The sequence below is a fragment of the Falco punctatus genome (genome assembly GCF_963210335.1).
Source record: "Falco punctatus genome assembly, chromosome: 4".
In the NCBI taxonomy this organism is placed as follows: domain Eukaryota; kingdom Metazoa; phylum Chordata; class Aves; order Falconiformes; family Falconidae; genus Falco; species Falco punctatus.
Window position 1 is genome coordinate 64,936,452 of NC_137583.1, and position 18,112 is coordinate 64,954,563.

Consider the following 18,112-nt stretch of genomic DNA (forward strand, 5'->3'; position numbering starts at 1 on the left):
TGAAAAAGAAAGCTGACAACAGATACAAAGAGGGAATTCATAGTGTGTCCTATCTTCTGCTCCTGCCCAGGCTTTAAGAAATACAACCCCCACACCACATTCTCATAATCATATCTGCCCTTTTTATGGAGATTAGTGCTTTGTGAAAAAAAGTAATAACACCTCAAAAGCAGTGATGGGGTATTGTAGAAGAATGAAGCTGGGTTAATTAGCATTGGTAATATACAGCTGTGGGTTGGCTTCAGGGCCAGCGGGTTGGTCGATGTAGATAAGGTGCAGCTGTGGCTGGTTCTGTTAAGTGGTTGAGAGTCAATGAAGATAGAGCAGCCAAGGAAGAAGCAAGAGAAGAGAGAACACACACCCTGGATGCAAAGAAATGGAGAGAAGGCAGCAGAGGGACTGGCATGAAGAGCATGCTGGTATGAGATGGTAAAAGACCTTGCTACAGCTTGATAGTTTGGAGAGCGCTGTGACAGTGTATAGCTTAAATCCCTCCTTATCTGAATAGGAGGTACTAGTAGAAGGGTTAATGGTATTGCATACGCCTCTTTCATACCTCTCTACCACAACTGTCTCATATGAACTAAAATATTTTGATGTTTTCCTCCTCATAGAAGTTTGGAATTTGCTGCAATCACCACTATTGGCATTCCCTGCTTTTCATGTGCTGTTATGCTTTAAAATGATAGGTGTGCTTTAAACAGCAAATGTAGGAAGAAAGCAAAACCAGAGAACGGAAGAGACCCAAAAGGATTTGTTTGGGTTTTGGTTGGGTTTTTTTTCAAAGGTGATTCCAGCTTCAGTGGAGCACGGGTTAAATGCCTGGCTGGACACAGCTCTAAAAAAACCCAAATATTTCCATTTTTATACAGAAAGTTTTCAGTGGAGTTTGCTGAAAAATTTGTGTCTTTTGTCTTGCAAGAAAAAAATGCAATTGGAAGACAGGGAAAAATTCAGCTTTACTGCAATTGCTTGATATTCTACCTGGAAAACTAAAATAAATGCTTAAGGGTGGGTCAGCTCTCGTTCCCAACTAAATGAAAACCTGAAATCCTAGCCTGTTGTTATCGTAGATTAGAAGCCTTGAAAATTAGGACATACCAAACTTCTGTTGTGGAAAAGATAGTATGCAAAAGTTATGGGAAGGTATAGATCAAGAAAGAACTGATTGTTCCCCCTACTATTCAGCTCCTTGGAAGACGCTTCTTTCTGTTCTCTTCTGTATTTATTCTAATGTCAGTCTAAGGTTGTACAGATGATTCACAGCTGATTATGCATTAATAATGTCAAAAGATATAATTTTTTCTATGCATTAGAATAAAATTCTTTCACATTTGAGAAGATAGGATTTGTCTTTTATGAGAGGTATAATTCAGTGAATATGAACATATATTTGTTTAATATTCTATTTAACTGCATTAGTTCTTTTCCTATGCTCACCAGAGGCTCATTAACCCAATCAACTTTCTTCACTAATACCAGGGAGGTGAGGGGCTGCTCAGCTGAAGATACACACACATAGGTATCAAAGGATAAGTCATGCATCTAAAGAAACTTTATTCCCTGCGACTATGTGAGAGCAAAATAATCATTCAGGACAATGACAGAGCACATTCCATAAGCTCTTTTTTGTAGCTTGCACCTAAAAGTAACCTCATGTTTTTCTTGGAGTTGTCCAGTAAGAACTTGAATTGTTTCCTCATAACTGGGTGATCTAAAGCCTGAAAAATAAAGTAACTGCTTGCCTTGGAAAATATTTTAATGGCAGCAGCAAGAGTTGTAATATTTTTCCTCTCAAGATTTGAATTAATTTTTTGAGAGAAGAGTCCTTATCCCATTTTCAAAAGGCTTTTCCTTTTAAGCCATCTCTTTTAATTGTTAATATGCAATTGTCTGAACTATAAAGATACCTAAACTTAGAAATTCCTCATTAGCACCTTGGACGGCTGTGGGATCTCATCACTGACACTGTTAAAAACTGGTTTACCAAACATCTGTCAGCAAAAGTTGATGTGCAGTCAGTCTTGTCTTCAGGAAGCAGGGTGGCCAGGCTGATCAACCTCAGCCCTATTTTCTGTGAATGTATTACTAAGACACAAATGAAAATACTTTTAAAGTCAATTTACTTTAAAAGGCTTTAAAAAGTAATTACAATGACAAACAGCATCTTCCAATTTCACAACTTAAAAGAGAGTCTGTATTGTCTGCAAGAAAGCTGAAATACCTCAATTATATATACATTCCACGGTTCCTCAAAAATTATTAAAAAAAATAATCCTGTGGCATGTGTCAAGCCACCATTAGAATGAAGTATTTCAAACCTCAAAATGCTAAGAACAGAGATAATTTACCAGCACTGTCACCATCTCCTGAGAGGGCTATCACAGCTGAATACAGAAAAACAGGGATTTGGACCAAGATGAAACCTGGCTGTACACCCACCTAGCAGATACAAGGAATAAGTACTGGTTGCACCAGTGATAAGAAAGTTGTGAGGACTGCCACAGACAGTTCAGTGCATGTTCACACTATAAGAGGCTGTTGGACAGGAAAACAGTGTAAGTCTTACCACAAACATCATTACGCTCAGAGCAGATGATTTTCTAAATTGTTATTGGGCTGGAATTACTGACAGCTGTGTGTAGAATATAAAGGGAGCTTGAGGATGAGATTAAACAAAAAGTCAAATATATTTGGATTAATAAAAGTCTTTTATTTGTCTCTTCTTCAGTAATCACACTACATACGTATACATTTCCAGATGGTTTTAACGGGAAGTTCAGTGTCTGTAATTCCAAGCAATACTAGTTTTTCAAGAAATATATTCTGCACCCCCTGGAATTAGTGTAAGAGAGATCTGCTGTAGGTCACATATGTATCTGCATTATGGTATACCATTGTGAACGAAATGAATTGTGCCAATCCATGTCTTCGCAATGCTGCTGTGAAATAAAATTCAACTTTTTCCATTTTCAGTAAGAGAACGCAAATTCCCTTAAGAGGACCTGAGGTTATCTTCAAAAGCAGTTGTGCAGTTACAATGCTCATCCGAGGTAAAGGAGGGGCTCTACCTCTTCATCTGAATTCCTGTTGGTATGTGAAAAGGAATTTAGAACAGAAAAAGAACTTGATTATACAGTCTTGCAATTAGAGGACCCACATGGGGCAAATAATCCTGGACTTCATACTCAGGACTCTTACTGGTCAGTTTGTGTTCAATACTTAAATAACCATAAGCTAGGACAATGTATGTTAAATATAAAAATAATCATATGCGAGGAAACAAAGATTCTTCCTTCCAAACAGAATACAGAACCATGCCTTTCTGTCTCATTCTCTCTTTCTCTGTCATTTGTTTCCTACAAAATTTTTTCTTCCATCTTTTGCCACATCTTTAGTAATGATCTTTTTAATTACAGAAACAGAAGGACAGAGGAAAAAAGGGAGGGAGGGACGGACGGACAGAAGGAAGGAAAGAAAAGAAGGAGGGAAGGAATACATTACAACTTCCAAACTGCTATCCTTTAACAATTAGAACTAGGCATGAGTGCATTTTGTAATATGTCCTGTAAATCTGTGTTACTTACAGAGATTCTGGTCCTTCCAGTAAAGGACAGAAATACTTTCAGAACAAGGTTTTTCAAGCAAGGGAACAGGCTGCCCAGGGAAGTGGTTGAGTCACCATCCCTGGAGATATTTAAAAGATGTGTAGATGTGGCACTCGGGGACATGGTTTAGTGGTGGACTTGGCAGTGCTGGGTTACTGGTTGAACTTGATGATCCCAAAGGTTTTTTTTTCCAACCTAAAGGATTCTACAAGTCTATGATTCACTTGGACATAAGTACCAAATGGGCACTGTGTCCGTTTCAGGGCATATGCACCAGCTGTCTTATAGGACACTAACGTAAGATAAATCAAGGCATGCACCCTGGGAGCAGTAAGATATGAAGGCAGATGCCAAAAAAATTGAGGTGCCTTCAGAGCTAAGAAGCAGCTGAATGGCAATGTGCGCCATTATATTTGTGAATATAGACGCTATACTTAACCTTCAGTCCCATTGTAAGGTGGCAAGTTCTTTTCTTGAAGTAGACAATGACTGTTGCAAAAACAGTTGTAAAACAGGTGGTAGTTCCTATGATCATGTCCTGGACTAGAACTCAGACCTGCCTTCGGCTCCCAGCAGAGCTGCAGACCTCTTTGGATGCTTGCAGATACAGGCCTACAACAAGATAGCCATAACTATATTGTCTGACCTGTGTTATAACACAGGCAATAGGACACCAGAGGATGGAAAGAGAGTATCAGACAGAACATGGAGGCAGTGCAACCCTTCATCCTGCCCTGAGAATTCATAACCACCTCTAAGAGATGTTTATATAACCTGTGCTTATAAACTAACACTGATAACGTTTCTTAAACCTGTTGGCTCCATTTTTCCATGATATGAAGCTTCTTCTGAACCTTTATTGTTGTACTTTAAATGAATTTGTTTCTTCCTTATAGATGCAGAGAAAAGTTTGTTTTCTACCATTCTGTTCCATTTACTTTTCACATTTGAAGTTTGTTAGCCTGCTTTATTTCAGTATTTTTTACTTCCATAACTCAAATCTTGCTTTAACTAAAACCACTTTTAAATGAAGTGTTCAGTTTTGGTAAGTTACTCCAGTAGTTTTTTTATTCTTCTAGTGAAAAAAATGTCTTATCTCCTATAATCAGATGTAGAAGACTTTTAAACTGTCTCAGCTTCCAATTGTGATTCTATTACAGACAGTAAATCTGCTTTTCTCTTCACACCCTTCTAAAGATAAGCCTACCGAGAAAATAAACTCTTTGGGGGACATCAAAATGGACTCCTGATATTAAAATAGGTCTCTGAACATCCTTGTGATGCAAACATAACCAACGTTCCCTTTTAACCCAGGCTGGGATGAACAAGCACTGTACAGCTTGCAGCCATTTAAGATGCTGTCATCAGTCACCAGCATCGTGCTGATTACAGTCAGAATCTCAGCTGGTAGAAACCAGTATAACTCCTATCAGACATCACACTCAACAGTTCTTGCCTTCTTTATGAAAATGTGCCTTCTGACTGCCACAGGCTTTTATCAGCAGCATGCTTTGCTTAATGTGTCTGAGATCTGTAAGGGCACATTGAGCAATATGATAGGCATCTCATAAGGCTATCTGATCTTTTAAGGTCTGGATGGAATTGTAACATCCCTGAAGCATTCAATCTCTTTTAATTAGTGATTCAATTCTGTCATAGCTACCTACTGAAAGACATATACCTAGCTCTCCTTTTCTCAAGCTCCTTCCTGTCTTAGCTTATCTGTTATTATAACAAAGACTCATCTCGGTTATAGGAGACATAGTCTTCTCATTAAGAAACTTGTAAGAACAGTACCAGTTCATGTTCAGTGGGAACATACACCCAAACCCTCTTTGTATATCTTCTGGAAGACTCCATGTTGTTCCTGTTACTACAGTAAATAGTTCTGCAGTAAGGGATGCCATACTATAGTATAAATACATGCTACGTTATATTTACATGTAGTTAGTTACGTTTACTGTGTTTAACTTACACATGCAAAAAGCTCACGGACTTTAGTGGGAAATCTGAGTGTGCAAATGTGCTAGTTTTGGCTGGGATAGAGTTATTTTCTCCACAGTAGCTGGTACGGGGCTGTGCTTTGGATCCATGCTGAGAGCAGCGCTGATAACACAGGGCTGGTTTTTTTCCTGCTGAGCAGGGCTTACGCAGCCCCAAGGGCTTTTCTGCCTCTCACCCCCACCACCACCACCACCAGTGAGTGGGCTGGGAGGGGACACAGCCAGGACAGCTGACCTCAGCTGACCAAAGGGATATTCAGTACCACATGCATCGTGCTCAGCATGTAAAACTGGGGGAAGGAGGAGGAAACATTCAGAGTTACAGCATTTGTCTTCCACCCAAGTAATTGTTAGTTGTCACGGAGCCCTGCTGTCCTGGAGATGGCTGAACACCTGCCTGACGATGGGAAGGAATGGGAGTTAATTCCTTATTTTGCTTTGTTTGCATGTGCAGCTTTTGCTTTACCTATTGAACTGTCTTTATCTCAGCCCATGAGTTTTCTCACTTTTACTCTTCCGATTCTCCCCCCATCCCGATGCAGGGGAAATGAGTGAGCGGTTGTGTGGGGTTTAGTTGCCAGCTGGGGTTAAACCATGACAGCAAGAAATGCCATTTGGTGCTCATTAGGTAGACATAGCTTTTATTGTTTCTAAAGGATGTCTGCTCTTGTGTTCATACACAATGTGGGGATAGTATATGCACATGTTGTGTTAAAGGTTCTGTTCTTGCTTCATTTTAGACAATGACTGGGCAACACTCCAAATTGTTCCTTATGAAAATGTATTAAATGTAATGGTTTTGAAAGAAAGGTATTGCATGGGGTCAGATAAATGTAAAACAGTTCCACTGGGTACCAGAGAAGTAGGAATAAAAAGTGTGTGAATTAATTTTTCCTTGGCAGCTAACGCTATTCAGTGCAAAATTTGTTCAGGGTTTGTTGCACAGCTTAAATACTTGAGCTTTTTGAGATTCAGATGAAATGTATGTTTGTTTTTTCTAAAGCTATCAGGGGCATACATGTGTCAGTTTTCATTAAGAATAATTTCCCTCAGGATCTTTGGCTTAAGTTAACCTTCAGACCTCCACCGACCCCTTCCGAACCATCAGGGTTTCTTTTTGTGTGTTGTTCCATGGATAAATGTACCTGCCAAAACCTAAGCGCCTTCAGAGGATGATGTTGACTGAATGCCTGAGCAGTTCTCAAACCTGAGAAATGTGCCCTGAAAAGTACAGCAAGAAATTCTCCTCCTTTCTTTCCCCTGAAATGATCTATTTCTCCAGCACTAATAAAGCAAGCGCTTAGGTAAGTGTATATAGTAGGGACATGTAACAAATAGTGTCCTCTATATTAAAACTTCTTTCTGGAAGAGCCACATTGTGCTGTATAGGTTTAAGCCCAGTTCACACTCTGAAAAGGTATGCTTGCAAAGTAATGATAAAGCACAGGTCTGGCAGTTCTTGAAATATATGAAAAGGAATCCAGTTAGCTAACAAAATATCATAACAATAATATGCAGCTAAGGCAGCTCCTCTGGACAAAATACTGCTCTTCCACTGGCCAGAGGGACTTCACAAAGATGATAACCGGCGCTTGTGCACCAGTCAGGACATACACCTGAACCCCGTTCCACTCTTGGCTGATGGCGTAGGCCACCCATTTGCTTAAGAGTTAATTTTGTTCCCTGTTCAAATGTAGCAAATAATTTTAGAGTTAGGTCACTGCTGGCAAGTAGAGGACGGCTGTTGAAAGTAAGGAAGTTTCCAGGGAAAAGCAGAGACTGAAATATTATTCAAGGATCCTTCTGCCTAAAAATCATGAGGTTATTGTAACATAGCATTCTGGTTCACACAATCCACTGATGTTAGTAAGTAAGGAATGCTGAAATGTTTTGATTTGAAGGCTGTGTTGGAAATGAATAATTCACTTCAGTTCTGCACCCATGAGCTGAGAAGTACATTTGCAATAAGCATTTCTCTTATTGAATGCTTTAATGAAAGATTTAGCTTATTTTCTTTCCCTTAGATAAAATCCCATGATTTGCTCTTTGTAGAGAGCTATCAAAAAGTTGTTTTGCTGCAGGAACCAAGGCAAGGGATCAGCTCACCAATTTGCAAAAGCCATTCTAGTAACTGATATTTTAATGGCTAGTGCTTAGCAATATGAAACCTTACCATAGATAGACTTTTTTAAACATATCACTCACAGTGAGGTTTATCTAAAGGTATTATTACCGATGTAATAAAACATTTTTCATTTGTGCGTTTACTAGTTGCAGAATCCCCTGAAAGTGTAAACTAAGTTATACACATTGATCTTTGTGTTGGGTTATGAGAAAATATCTTCAGAAACAGTAGGTACTCAGTGCTAGATGTTTTCCCTTTCCCCAACACATTCCATTTGCTTTTGGATAACCTGGGTAGAGTACAACTCAAAGGTGGGTGAAATCTGGCCCTAATTATTCATAGTTTCTACCTTAGAGATAAGCTGAAACCATTCTTAGGAAGACATACATTATTTCTCTTAACCATGGTTTACTCTTATGTTCGTCATATTGATGACAATGCAGCTTTGGACTTTACTCACATTTCAGAGGCTCTCTATATTCTGCAGCATGATATGGCAACAGCCAACCTAGAGTTAGACCATCTCCCTTGGGAAAATGAACAGGCCTGGTCTTGACAGCAAAGTGCACCACGGTAATTATATATATTACTGGTTTAAAGGACAATACCTTCTTAAAAGTGTTTAAAATAAAAAATATGTTCATGAAAATGCTATACAAATGGTCCAAAACTATCCACTCAGCCATGTTCTGCTGGCTACCAGTTTGTATATATAGGGTAACCCTGCCTGGAAAAATTCCTAAGAGAGAGAAGAAATTATAGAGCATGTCTATGTGGTCAGAAGGTGGATATCATTCCCTTGCTCTGTCCATGGCTTAGGGCCACTGAGATATTATTCCAGATACTGGTCCTCCAGGCTCTGGGCCAGATCTTCCTAGCACACCTTCTCTAAAAAACACCTCAGACAGATCTCAGAACTCCAAAATTCACCCTGTTTCCCCGATTTCTTCTACGTCTGTTATATGGAGCCCATTAGAAATTAACAAACAAGATCAGTGACTTCCAATAAACCTTTATATAGGCATTGAAGAATAACAGCCCTCAGTACAGTATTCTGGAGTCCAGTTCCCAGTCACCACAGTTTTCCATGAAGCATTGTCTATTAAATAGCCAGGCAGTTTCCTCTGAAGCAATATTAGAATAATTTCAAAATGACTTGGAGCTCTTTTTAGCTGAAAATTGGCTCTGAACTAGTAGCTAACCTCAAAAATAAACTTTTTCTTTTGGAAGAGTTAAAAATGAGACCAACCAACACTGTTCAGTGCTAGTTTGTGTCTCCAACTGCTGCTAATTATTGCATGGCATCTATTTCTAACTTGAAATCCCTTGTCTCCAGCTCTCCTCGCACATTTGCTGGTCATTATTTTCCACATGATAAGATTCTATAAGCCTAACATTGTAAAATGTGTTATCTGATATTGGGTAGCTGCCAAGGCTCCCTATACAGCCAATGAAGAAAATCAGGTACAAACAAATGTATAAATGTATACCTTCCACCTACATTATATAGCTATCTTTGTCTCCTGGAGAAGGCTATATACCTTTATCAACTATAAGGGAAATTTAGATTATCAGCCTAGGCTAGACACCTGAATTTTAGGTGGCTACAATCCCTTCAGATAAATCCCACTCTTTTGTCCATAGAAGACATTGTACAATAATGACCATAACCTGCAACTATGCCGACACATTTTCACAGAATCAGTCTATGAAAATAAACCAAACTTCACTCTAATGCAGCTTGTCTGAAATGATCAGATATGTTTAACGTTATTTATTATTTATCATTACTTACAGGTGTCCAGTGCTACAAATGTTAATCTATTTCTGGTAGTATTAGGGGGAACTGTGAGTGCTCATCATCTGAAAAAATGCTTGTTTTGCCTTTAATTTAACATGCACAAAGCTACACCAGGGTGTTTTTGTATCATTCACTGGGCCAGTCATACCTTATTAAAGGTAATCAAAGTCATGATGGAAAAAGCATCACAGCGCTTCTCCTAAATTCAGGGAGTTTGACTCAGAGGGGTTGGACTGCAATACCTGAGAGGACCTCAGATTGTGATGAATGGTAAACAAATGAACAACCACCCCTAAACAGAAAGCTCAGATCTGCTTAATCCTTTCGGAGTATTGCCCTTAGCATAATCGGCAGAGGACAGGGCCAGACCTGGCCACAGTGAACCACTGCCTTAGTGTGTGACCAAGGCTGTGTTACACCAAATGGCACTAATACACAACATCGCATCAGGCGCCTCAGAAGTATCCTTGTTTCACTGGTCCCTGCTCTCCCTTTAGCTTCACTCATCTGGCTCTTCAGCTGGCACCCACACCATGCTTTCAAAGAATGAAGGCATTTTCCTTAGCCATGCTAAGAAGTCTCCTTCAAAGATTTCCAGAGCGTTGTCACTGTTTCAGGACCCTAATTCAATGGGAGTTGAATAGCTAACTCCTTGGAGAAGATTGGTAAACTAAATTGAGAATGCCCTAATTTTAATCAGGTTTATTTGGTAGCTTTGCAAATAAGTTGTTCTCAGAACCTTTTGGTGTCTGAACATACGGAAGCTGCTAAAACTCTGTCCTCATGCAAACCTGGCATGTTGGAAATGGCTTAGCTGTTTTGTTTTCTTATGTACTTGATAGGTGAGTAGAAGTACACCAATTTACTGATGGATTGGAGTCTAACTGAAGTGCCTCAGAAGCATATTGTTGTCCATAAAGGTGATACAGAATGTAAGAACCAGTCTTATTTCACACTATTCTGGTTTAATGGGGAGCTGCAGATTGGAGGGCGAGCCATGGGACTGCATTTGCAAGTGTGTTTACAGATACAGTATTGATTTCCTTGCTCACTAAGAGCACTTCTGTACTGCTACTGCTTGCAATAAACAACCTGCAAGAGGTTGTGAAGCCATAATGCATTATTTAACAGAAGCTAATCAATACAAAACAAGCATTCCCTTTGTTACAGGAGTGCTATTGACAGAATGCTTCTCCCTTTTAATTTTTTATTATTTTGCATTGATTGCTGAAGTCCTGCATAGTCTTCAACAACACATACTGAGCCAGGCTTGACCATATATCTCACTTTTTATATAAAAACAGATTGCCCCATTTTAGCACAGAATTAATTTGGAAGAATATCCAGCATTCTAAGAAATCAATACCGGCATACCATTAACTTCAATAGAAGAGAAAAACAGGCCTTTGATCAGATATAAAAATCAGTCCATTTAACCATTTCTGAAATAAAGGATCAATAACAAAAAAAAAAAAAAAGCCCTCTCTTATTCCCAAATAAGTCCTCAACTTAAAAGTTCAACTGGAAAGAATCATGGAATTTGGATTACTCAGCTAATTGAAGATAAAGAATTTTGCCTTCTGTAATTTCAAAAATAATATTCTCTACTCTGTCTCAGATTTGACCTGAAGTTCTATAATGCCATGCCTGTAACCTCAGTCAAGTAACTGTGAACAAGTACAAGAAGGGGTTTATAAAACTGACCTGTCTTGCACATACTTATCCCTTCTTAAAAATCTCCACCTAGTGCAGTAGGAGCAGGGATGAAGTAGGCTGAGAGGAACCTACTTGAAAATTCCACTTCCAGTTCTTGGACCTTCCTTTATAGGAATGCTTAATTAGTGAAGTGTTAGGATCTTCATAATGAAACTCATAGGCATTAATTGTCAACTACCACATCCCAGGCTCATGCCCTTAACTGGCATTTTTTAACTGCAAATAAGACATATAGGGAATCAGATGATTTGCCATGCAAAGGTCTAAAAACTCCTAAAATAATTTTTTGAGTATGCTTATTTAAAATTTTATAGAAGGAAAAATACAGGCTTTTTCTTCCTCCTACTAGCTAAAACTTCAAACTGACAACTGAACTTTAACACTAACAATGTGATTGTTTTGACCCTACATATATCTACTTCAGTGAGAGTTATCAATATGGCTTCAAGTTGGATGATGACTAATGTCTCATTCAAAACTGAAAATCTTTATGAAGAAAAATATGAAGAACTATATGTTTGACATTTAGGAAACTGATTAAAGTTTTAAGTAACATATATATGAAACATATAAAGGCATGTCTCAAATATGAAGCAGGCAGCTTAGGGAAGATACTTCACTACTCTCTGAAATTTATTACAAAAAAGATAGAATAGACTGGGTAAAGATATGTTTTGCTGGTTAGGAAGGAGATATTGCAGGTTGCTCAGATGGAAAAGATAGGAGCAGAGAATTCCATATTTTTTTTTACTATAAAATAGCCACCAGTCATTGCTGAATGTAGAAAGCTTAATGGTCTCAGGATGTCCCTTTCAAGTCACAGCTGAAGAAATATTTACAAATTATAAATATCATAGGTGACTTCTTAAAAAGATTACAAATATTTCCTAATTGATTAGAAGTATCCTATGTTACACCATTCTATTAACAGACAAAAAAAAAAAAAAAAAAAAAAAAAAAAAGACATGAGAAAATGAGGTATTTTGCAGAAACTTTAAGCTTATACCTCACAGCATCAATCACAGGGAAGAGCACAGCTTGCCAGAGGCATTTCCTTTGTAATCTAGAAGACCATCTGTACAATGTCATGAAATAATACAAGAAGAAGCAGATTTCATACTGGTATCTGTCCCTATGTGCATATACACACCTCCTGCAAACGCTGAGATCACTTCTGCCCAGCATAATGAGGGGAAAAGGCATCACTGGTGCTCACTTTATAAATGATACACTAGACATTAGTTATACAAAGTCTAAAATGTGTCCCAGTCACGCCCTTGAATGCTCCGAAGTCTGTTGGTATGGATGTACAGACTAGCCACACCAAAGTTTCCAAGTTCAGGTACGGAAGACAGTGATTGCTTGACAAATTGAGGGCTGTTTAGGAGGGTGCAAGGTACGTCTCATGAGGATATGTGCAAAGTGACAGGGAGCATTGAACTAGTAGTCTGCTCCCTGTCTGGTAGACCATATCAAGGCATTCCAGTTTTAATAAAATTATTGGGGTTGCAGGTGTTTTGCTTAATGAGGGAGATGTCCACTGTCTGGATCTCTCTGCAGAGCCCAGAAAATTAGCCATAAAGACCAAGTGGGCTTAGGCGGTTTAGACTCTAGGGTGGGAAATTCATCTCAGAGTTTGAGGACAGAGATAAGGCTGCACAGATCTTGGGAGGTGCAAAGTCACATCTCTCAACAGGGAGAGAGAAGAGATCACCTGGAATTTGTGAATCTGGAAGGTAAACCCATGAAGTAGGCTGATTGCTCCTGCCAGAGACAGGCACTTTGTAAGTGAGTGTACCTGGCAAGACCGAACAATAGATGGCAAGGCAAGCCTCAGGGCTGCTGAAACACTGAAACTCTGACAAAGAAGCACCACAACTTAAAAACCTGCTGATGGCTTTAGAAAAGGAGTTGACCTGCTTGAACAGGTTAAAGCCAGCTAGGGATGTAATACAAAACTTGCCATCTCAAGATTCTTTATGATGTCATGAACTAGAACAACTTCTCCTTTCTCAGAGTAAGGAATTATGTACACATGTAAATAATTCATTTATTTATACTATTTTCTAATTCTAAGAAAATTCAGATTATTCAGTTAGGATTATATCAACTTTTTCCTTTTCTCTGCTTACTGTAGGAGCCATCCAGTAAGAAGGACTGTCGATACTACTATATATCTGAAAAGATAAACACTTGACAACTTGGCAACACTTAAGCATTCTTCATCCTTATGCTTTTATGCATCATAAGGATCTGCTCAGAACACCCACATACATGCACAAACATTGTGTCACTCACACATAATACACTCCTTTTTCCAACCACAATTTTTCCTTTCCCAGCAGTTCCAACTATAATTCACTGGCAGAGCTTGATCTTGGAATAAGCATCACACTTATCACCGGACAAAGACAGGCTTTTACTTCTCCTCGACTCTAAAGGCCAAGGTGGAACTGTCTGTATCTCACTTGTCATAAACATTTAGTAGATGAGTTAGTTTATATCTGGGTGGATGGCGACAGGCTGGAGCTTACAGCAGTGCGGGTTTTTAGATTGTAGTCAGGATGGGGGCAGAATTCACCGTTCTGAAGTTTCACTTTCACTGCTGAGCAAGTCTGACTTTATCCTGCCTGCAAGAACCAGTACTGCGGTTCAGAAGAGCTCCCTGGCTCCCTGACTCCTCAGGCCAAGTAATTACAGCAACTTGCATAACACCTCTCATCAAGAAACTGCATTTTGCAGCAAGAAGAGGAGTCTTATTCCATTCACAATAGAGATTTTTTAAAAAAGGAAAATGTCAGTCTCCAGTACTAAACAGTCTGTAACCCATTTACCTCACCAGCAACAAGTAAGGGCAGCAAAACAGAAAAAAAAAACAAACCAAGACTGTCTATGTGCAATTTACTGAAGGATCAGAAAAGACACTATTCATTTTGTCTCAGTATGGTAGAAGTGAGTTTTCAGGAAGAGTTTACATAAGGATTAGTTAATGGCCCTGGAACAGCAGAGCTCTTGCAAGCTATCTCACAGTTCTTCACTGCCAAATTCTCAGGCTACCACCCAAGGAGGGACTGTGCCTGAGGCTTGCTTTTCTGTTCCACAATTGCTTGGTACATGTAGATGCCTGCATATGTTACAAAAGCTGTTAAGTTTGTGCAAGATGCAACCTTCCCTCTACCCCATGTAAGTCCTGCTCCCTCAGATGGGGACACATCCATGACAATCACCAGGCAATGCATAGCCCATGAAGTCCAACAAGGACCACCGGTGGACTGCAGGGGACCAAGTTTCTCAGGATGCCAGGCAAGAGTCAAGAGGGAGCCAATGACTTAAGCTCTTATGTACAAGGTGGGAGAATCCTTAGTAAAACAATGGTGGTGTTATGTGCAGATTGGGTCTGCTTTCACAGGGAATTAAAAAAAAAAAAAAGTTTTAAAAAAATAATTCTTCCCCAGGATATTTCTTGGAAGGTAGAGACAGGGGTTCTCCACTGGCAGAGCACAGCGCTGTTCCCTTACCCCTTGGGCGAGTTCCCTAGCCACTGGATTATTGGCTGCAAGATAGACTGCATCACCCGCTGGTTTTATGAATGGTGTGCAAATCTGACACACCACTTCCCTGGCTTGGTTTTTAATGGAAATGTTGATATGTAAAATTAAAATGTTTTGTTTCATAGAAGAAAAAAAATAAATCTCATTTTGCCTCCATAAAAAGTACTTCTAACCAATTACATTTCTTTTTTCAAGAAGCAAAAACTGGGACATGTTCATTTCAATTTAGCTCAAGCCAAGTTAATTTCCATTTTTTAAATATCACTGGCATTTAAAAGGGTAAAATATAACGTATTGTGAATTAATTCCTATTCCATTCCTTGCTCTTTATGCTACAAGGCTTAATAAATTAACAACTGGGAATTTTTACTGGGGTCCTTAAATTTTCAGAAAATTTATTTTAACTGTGATGAGAAAGCTTAGTCTTATATATTTGTTCTCTATACCTAAGTTACAATTTATTCTTATATTTCCAATTTTTAAGAGTTACACTTTTCTCCACAGGCACTGATTGGGTTTGTTCCCCTCCTATTTCAACCTTTTTTCCTCAAGTGCAAGGATACCAAGGTTCTACTCAGTACATAAAGCATCTGATATTTTGAAAGAATAAAAAAATCCTTTTCTTTTCTTGGTGAAGCATATATTTAAGGATGAATAGGCCATTTTAAAATTTCAACAACAGCACTTAGCCAAGAATGCAGAGATTGATAGTTTCGCAAAAAATTAAGATTATTTTAGGACATATTCGGTTAACAAAATATCTCAGGTTTCCCACCCAGCCTCAACAGTTGGCTTTTGCTGTACTAACCACTGCTGTTAAATTACATAGTGCACACTAAACTTATGATGGACATGGTTATAATGGACAATTGGTTATAGCGGACAAAAACAGATCTCCCAAATGAAACATATTAAGTTCAAGACATTCCTCTCTGGCTATAACAGACAAACTTTGGCCGCAATGCCAATTTCTGGGCTTTTTTCTGAACCCTGTAAGTGGACTGAATAGAAATGGGAGCTGGTGAGGAAAGTTACAGGAATACTATGTTTTTAAAATAGATTGTGCCTTAAACCAAAGACTGATCAAGATGGTAAAAGAGGTTATGCCAGACTGGCACTTTCTGCCAGCCTGATTGACCGCTGCATACCAGATAAACCCAGAATCTTCTATGACCTGTTCACTTCTGCTCTAAAAGGCAGCTTCAGTGGATGCAGTGCTGTGAAGATGTAAACCAGCTCTGAGTCACCGCTCCTTCACAGGGCTCTTCCTTAGATGACACAGCCTGTCCGGCCCATGTGCAAGGCCAGAAACTCCAGGGTACTCCAAATGACACAATAATTTTCAAGGTAGCCTTTCACATCCTGTTTATATCAATATTTGCAAGGGCATAAGGGGGATTGGCAGGTGAGTTAAAATGTACCTATTTCAAATACAAAGATGAGCCTGTGAGCTGTCAAGAAATGTGAAATATTTATGATCCACAGCTCATGAAAAGATTTCCTGTTAGGCTCATTCAAAACCCTTGTAAGATTTCTGTGACATGCACCAAACAAAGCTCTTACAAACAACAAAGATTTACGTGACCATGCAGGTCCGCTTCTTACATAGCATCTTTCCTGGCTAAATTTCAAAAACTGAACTATCAATGGTGGGTATAAAAGTGAGAGTTATTTTTCAGGTCTGCTTTTGAATCAAACAAAAACCCCAACCTTGTTTTATTTCACTTCTATTAAAAGTAAACAGCTTGAATTTCAACCTTTTGTTCTGGAGAAGCCTAACATAAGGCATGCTTGTCCCAAGTGTTGGCAACGCCTACTTACCTGAGGTCCTCATTGGGGATCTGGGCAATAAAACACATGACCCTTTCTGAAAGGCTTTAGAGCATATTTTTCCTTAGTAGCCACATACTTGCTTTTAGGGACCTTGTGGCAGGCTGTTCCTGCCAGCACCTGTGTCACTAGCAGAGTTAGTTCTGCAGGATCCTTGCCTACCTGGAGCTCACAAACTCACACTTTGCTTTACCTCTTTAAAAAGAGTAACAAAGTAGGATGTAGTTCACACTTGTACATCCACAAGCATCTGCTCACACCTATGAAACAGCTGTGGTAGAAATAGAGATGTTCTGTGTTTGCATGACTAAAGTCTTGCAAGAGGGCACCCTGTCAGCTGATGCTAATGGAAAAGAGCTGACACAAGATGCAATTCTGTATTTCAACAAAATGTATCATTTTATTCTATATGTTCTCTGTGGTCCAAGTCTATCAAGGCACAGTCTTGGCTTCCTGATGTCTAAAAGTATAAATGAGTACCTACTACATTTAGTAACACAAACAATCTTATCTGTGAATTTTAGTTATGTCCTGCGTGACCTCCCTGCAAAATAGAGATGAACATCTTAAGCCAGCACAAAGTACATCAGAAGGTCTTTTACCTAATACCTACAAAGTCTCAACACACATCTAAAATTAAATTATGACATTCTCAGAAAAATTATGGTAAAATATCTGTGATCCAGAATAGTCTTGCATGACACAGCATATACTTGAAAAGACTAGGGAGCTGACTAAGCAATTAGTCTCTAGACAGTGGAGGTCTGTTTGCATCCGTAAGTCTCTTCTTGTCATACAATAAGGGCATCACACCACTTTGTGATTGTCTAAAGATTGTTTCATTTCATCAGCCAGATAGATTCCTCAAGACATTTTCATTTTGGACGAAGATTGCTAACAAAATGTGATCAGCAAATGATCATTATGGCAAGTCCTATGGCTAGAAACTGTATAGGGAATATATACTGGCAAACACGCTTGCCATCTAGAATTATAATTAAAAATGTTTGCAAAGTGCATTAAAATGTACTACATTTCCCAAAACTGTACAAAATACCTCAATTTAATTAGTCAGTTCAGAGGGTTTGGGATTTGGGTTTCTTCTGTTGTTCTGAGTTTCAATATTTTAAGACCTATTTTTCAGTTATTAAGTAGATGCTACCTGTACTCAGACAGTACTAATGCACAGAATTTGCTAGATAACATGAAGTATCATCAAGAGATGTGGTTGTCATATTTTTCTGTACACTTAAACTATCATCTTTGCACACGGCTTCACATAAGCACTGGACATTCTCTTTGCTGGCTAACTAACAACACAAGAATAAAATATGGATTTGTGAAAAATGGATCGATTCCCTAGAGAGTGTCTTAAATAATTTGGTGTGCATGTTGATCTCTTCTCCTATCTATCTTCTTTTCATTTCCTTGGTTAAAGATACAATACTTAAGGCGTGGGGGGTGGTGGGGGGGGGGTG

At 38.9% G+C, this 18,112-nt stretch overlaps 1 long non-coding RNA gene across 1 annotated transcript in view; it reads left to right on the top strand.

Moving 5' to 3' along the window:
• LOC308062619 overlaps positions 1-18,112 on the top strand; it is a 33,420-nt gene that overhangs the window by 12,375 nt on the left and 2,933 nt on the right. Inside the window, exon 1 of the long non-coding RNA XR_013927651.1 lies at positions 1-18,109. This exon is cut by the window's left edge and continues 12,375 nt beyond it. This is a non-coding gene — a long non-coding RNA (uncharacterized lncRNA). The remainder of the gene's footprint in view (positions 18,110-18,112) is intronic.